We start from the raw sequence: 6000 nt of genomic DNA, 5'->3' as shown, positions 1-6000 counted from the left end.
GGAACACTGCACTGCCATGTCACCATCTGGTCTGTTTATTTACCAATTACACGAAACAAGATTACGTACCTCTCCACATATTGTCGACACGTATTTGTATATGTATAGGTCAATTGTTGAATGCGATATTTCTTAATTTTAGTGAAAAATATCTAAACATTAATATAAATAGCTTCATTAGGGTAACAGACTAACAAGTATCGGAAAAATTAAACAACAAGATATTATTATATGATTTTAGCCTTTTATTATTTAAGGAAACTCAACATTATTTAGGTTTAAAATAAAAAAACAAAAAAAATCGTATAGACGTTTCTGTGTTGTAGGATGAGGTATAAGGAACCAATTAGAAATGACCACGTGGCCGCAATGTGCGGTTCTTATCACAACCCATTTGTTGTGGTCTGAAAAAGAAAACCCTAGGCGAGTGGTTATCACGGCGCTTTGTTTTCGCGTGTGAGCACGTTTCGTCCGTGGCGCTGAACGGAAAGGGAGCGTCGGCACGGAGGAGGAGAGAGATTGGAGCGTTCCGTTGACGTGGCGGAAGAGAGAGTGTGGGAGTTATGGGACCAGGATAGACAAATAAGAGCCCTAAAAGCATGATAATATTGTATGGGTAGGTGATGTTACCCTAGATGAGCCCATTTCCTCAATAAATGATAATAATATTAACCCTAACATCTCTCTTTTCCCCCTTTTTCAAAAATTTACCGCAGTAAATAATGAAGATCGGGAATATTTGGTTCACATAAACCTAGTTTCTTTCTCTTTTTATTTCTTCTATATGTAATACGTAGATGTATTATTATTGCTTTCTGTTTTTTTCGGTGGTAGAATTATCATAAGGTACACCAACCTAATGGGATACCCTATGATGTAAGCGAACTTTAACAAAGAAAAAATCCAACTTAATTGATGTTGAGTCGTTGACTCTATTATGGATATCAAATTCGTGGTTATAAATTTATAATGCATATTTAGATTTGACTGTTAGACAGCTCATGTGTTTTTCTCGTTAAAATTTCCATGTACTCGCACATACACGCGTTATATATTATATAGAAGTGGCTCATGAGCATCATCAAATTGTGTTAGATATTTTCAATGTTTACTAATACTAGTTTTGGTGGAATCAAAATACTATATCATGTAAATCTATATACTGCCTCTTAGAAAATAATATTATAAATTTTAGATGAGCGATGGCCTTCAGACTTTAGTGGGCTTGTACCCTTTGTAGCACATTTCTCTCTCCTTGTTATAATGTATTTTCTTAATATTCTTTCTTTCGGTAAATTGAATTTTTTTTCCTAGTTTTTGTCGGCTTTGGTGTTTTATAATAATATTCTTTCCTTAGAAATTTAGGTTTGTTGCTTTAGGGCCTGACTGGTTCAACCGCAGCGGTTGCGGTTGCGGTTGCGGGAGTTTGCGGATGCGGGTGGTTGCGGTTTCTAGCGGTTTTAAGAGATTTGTACGAATGGTTCTGCGGTTAGAAATTGGTGCGTTTGCGGGATACTTATGACTGGTTAACTACCAAATGCAGCAGCGGTTAAATAATAAATTAACAATATTTATATTTTATACAATTATAAAAATATCAAAAATAATAATATTATAATAAATATAAAATTTATATTTAGAAAGTTATAGTTTAAATTTTTTAAAAATATAGAAAATATTTTTATTTTAAAGTTTTATAATATTAATTATAATATAATTGGTATATTTTAGCATTTTTATAATTTCAATTTATTTTTTTATTGAATTTTTTTATTTTTGTATTTATATTGTTTTGGAAAAAAAAAAATTTTTTATCCTTCCCCAAACGCCCGCAACCGCAAACGCTAGCTGGAACCAGCTTTTGAATTTATGAGGTTCAGAGCGATTTGGAGCGGTTTAGAGCGGTTTGAGCGATTGTTGCAAAACGCCAGCAACCGCTATCAACCGCAAAAGCTGCGTTTGCGGGTGGTAGCGGGAAAACCAGTCATACCCTTAGTCTATTGGTGAGGAAAAATACTAATCTGCTTTTTCTTCCCACTGACGTATATATATGATATATGTAGCTTACTTTTGCTAACATAAGATCGAAATTATTTTGTTTGACGCAATTAATTATAGGTTTGACAAACTGTGATGCATACCTAAACGTGTTAGTGATCCATTTTGAAAATTTTGGATCCAGTTATTACTTTTTTTTATTACGAAAACTGCTCATCACATAGCCCATCTAAGGGTATTAGCTAATTTTCAAAATTTAATTACATAACTTTATGCAAAAGGAATTGAGCACATATTCGTAATGATCCTCTTTTTCTTGTGGATAATAAAGCGAGGAACCACCTATCTTCAACCAACCAAACATTTTATCTACAGCGTATAAATTAAAATTCATATATTTTGAAATATTTCAAAATAATATAATATATATTTTTTTTTTTGTGCAACATATATATATATTGAAATATTATCCTCAAACGTATTTGTAGCTCAAGAAAAGAGATATAATATAGTATTAATTAATTGATACACTTTTAGGTTTGCATACGTGCACAACTCGGCATTAGTAAGTAAGTTCATATACACAAGTTGATATATATAAAGTTGTAAACCCAAGTACATATAAGTTACAGATATATAAATTAAATATATATATATGTATGTATAGAGAGAGAAAGAGAGAAGCGGTAGAAAAAGGAAATTAAAAAAGAGGTCTTAGATGAAAAAGGACAGCTTTAAGGAGATGCTTTGGCCACCAGTGATACCATCATTTAAGCTTTGCATGTGCCTCTCTGTTAGCATCTCGACAACCACATCAACCTTATCTCTCTCTCTCTCTCTCTCTCTCTCTCTCTCTCTCTCTCCCTCTCTCCCCTTTTTAACTCTTGGATTTTTACTTCTTACACACACCCCAATATCACCCCATATAATAATATATATACACAGTTTCATGCAGCTATGTGTAGCACATACATATATTTTGCAAATCCCTTCCAGTTTTTGCTGTGTAAATGTTAAGATAAAAAGTATTAACTTTAGGTTGATTTTGGGTCTCTTTGAGTTTTTTTGATCTTCGAGTTACAAAATGTGTGCAACTATTAAGAAAAAATGTATTACCTCGACAATTTAGTTGGGAAACACAATCTTTTGGCATGAATGTTTGATACATCCTCTGATGAGAGCTTATCTCATTTGGTATATATTTAAAACTTTAAGTATGTTAGAAACATTAATAAGTAATACATCTATTATTAACAATTGATGGCTGATCTGAAGAGACTATTGTCGAAAGTCATCATTTTTATCAGCACAGATGTTAGATGCATTCTACGGAAGATAGCTCACTTGATTAACCAAATATATTACTCCCTCCGGATATGAATGTAAGATGTTCTGGCTTTTTTTCTTGTATACTAATGTAAGATGTTTTAAGGTTTAGTTAATGCATTTTGGTTTTATAAAAATGAAACTTCCAAGAATGTATATTTATCTGTGCAAAAGTGGTTAATTTATATGGGTAAAAGAAATTTCAAAGTCAAACTATTAATGACTATTGCATGAAATTAAACTATCGTACACACCTACACCTCTGTAAAGAATAGTCTTCTTATTTACCGTCACCTAATGTATCATCTTTTTTGTTCTTTTCTAAGATTTTTTTTCCAGAAATAAAATGGATGAATATGGCAAGACAAAAGTGAAGCAAGAAGAAAATAAATCAAATAACATGAAAGTCTGTCATGTAAAATCTTCTGATAAAGAAGAATCAAGTGATGTGTATCGAATTCATGACAGCAAATCTGTCACCATGCGAGAGTTTGATTTGAACAAAATATATTATGAAGTGGGAGGGCTTCATCCCGACAAAGAGATTGAAGAAACTATATTGACAATAATGAGGATAAATATGTCTAAGTTTTTTTTAGCTTTTTATAGTTCTGCTTTGTTCTATTAATGATGTTTGTTTATTTTTCATCTCTGTTCTAATAAATTTTCTTATTCTGGTTTTGTCTCTTACGACCACTAGAGATTCGTAATATGAATTCGAAAGAATTTTGTCAAAGAAAACATAAACTTGAAAGAATAAAAAAATTACAACAAGAAGACAAACTCTATAGAAATAATTAAAAAAGGCTTTTTACTAATGTAACGCAAACAAAACGTCAACATAACACAATCATAATAGAAACTTAAGTAGACAAATAATTTATTACATCTTGTACCAAGATAGGATCACAACTCAGTTGTAATGGTAAATTGCCTTCCTTCTCCAAAACAGATTTCTTCATATGTGGGATTTTATACTTGTTTTCTCCTTGGACCCTCATAATTTCTTGCATGCAAGTTTGTAAAGTCAAAAATATCCGGTTCACTTGTGTTGAAGGATATTCATCAAATGAAGCTTCAACCGCAGAAATAAGTTCTTGTATAGTCTTAGGACATACCTGATATTGTAGTGCTTGAATGGCACTAAAAAATCCCAGATCTAGAATATTCAAATCAGGTGAATTTGGTGGTTGACACATCAAACGGATATCAAAACCATGATCAGAAGCAGCTGCTTGAAATTCTTCATCATTCGGATCAACGTGAGTTCTCGCATTATCCTGTTGAATAAAAATAGTTTTTCCAAAATCTTCTTGTGGCCATCTTTCCCGGATTTTTGGAATTACTTTCTCAATTAAGAACTCCTTTATATTTTTTCTCTTGATTGAAGTCATTGCCTTTAACTCCAAAGTGCCTGCCGCTCGGTTTCTACTTCGTCTTTGAGCTGGTTGCATTGTAACAAATGGAAACAATCCTATTTTTCCTGAAAAAATCTCATTTCCTTCTCCGTCATATCTTGGACGCGCCATGGCAGCTAAAAACATTACCTTTGTAATGTAGTTTTTGCTCTGGCATGTACGGTGCGGCTCTTCTTCAACAGGAAGTAAGTAATAAGTCGAACTCTTCTTTGTCATGTAAAACCACTTTTCATCGATATGTACAATATTGTACATATCGATGAACTTCGGATTATTGGGAATAGTAGAACTATCAAGCATCGAGACACAAAATTCCAGCCGAGCTCTCATATTACCATCACTCAAAGATGGCTTGATGGCATTTGAATGTCGCTTAATGATCCCTCCTTTTAAAAGTCGAGACAAAAACCCATGGCTCACATTTAAAGATGCTGCAAGTGACCTTAGTGTTGTGCGACGATGGAGTGGAATGTTAGCGAATTGCTCAAGGTCAATTTGCTTTTTCTTCTTCCCACAATTTCCTTTCCTCTTGTGTGATACGTCAACAGCTTCTCCACTAGGAGTATTTTTGGCTCGTCGCCAAATCCGTTGGACCGTTTGTAAGGGGACTGAAAATAGATCCGAAACTTCTGTTGTCGTTGAATTCGGTAAAACTCCATTGACACTTCTCTCCAACAGTGCAAGATAGATCTCTACCCTTTCTCCATCTGTCATTTGTTTTCTTTTATGAACATTAGCTTCTTGAAGACCTTCTGACACGTGAATGTTTTCTCCTGTTGCAAATATCAAAAAGATTAAATTATTAAGATAACAAAAATTATTATTCTGTGATTCTTGTGTATATATAAATAATCGATCAAACAGCGATGATTTTTGATTTATCCAAAAAAGAGAATAATTCTTGATTTATCCAAAAAGAGAATATTTCTTGACATGTATTAGTAGCAAATTATTAGAAGTAATATGTAGATATATATCAACAATACAAATAAATAATTAGCTAAAAATAAGGAAACAAAATATACCTGAATTCGTAAAAGAATGATTTTCCAGTTCTTCATCATATTGAATAATTGCACCATCATCCGATGGAGTAGAATTTCTCGGTGGACTTTTATTCAAATCAAACAAAGCTTCTCTTTCATTATTTTGAAATGGTAAATTTAAATCAAATCTGTGAAAAGCCATTGATAAGTTTTAATTTGCATCAATCCATATTGCTAATATATATAGAAGATTAGTGAAATACTCTTTTGGT

The sequence above is a fragment of the Brassica napus genome, chromosome A2, assembly GCF_020379485.1.
Source record: "Brassica napus cultivar Da-Ae chromosome A2, Da-Ae, whole genome shotgun sequence".
Classification (NCBI taxonomy): Eukaryota; Viridiplantae; Streptophyta; class Magnoliopsida; order Brassicales; family Brassicaceae; genus Brassica; species Brassica napus.
The sequence above is the reverse complement of the archived record's forward strand: the minus strand, read 5'-3'. Positions refer to the sequence as shown.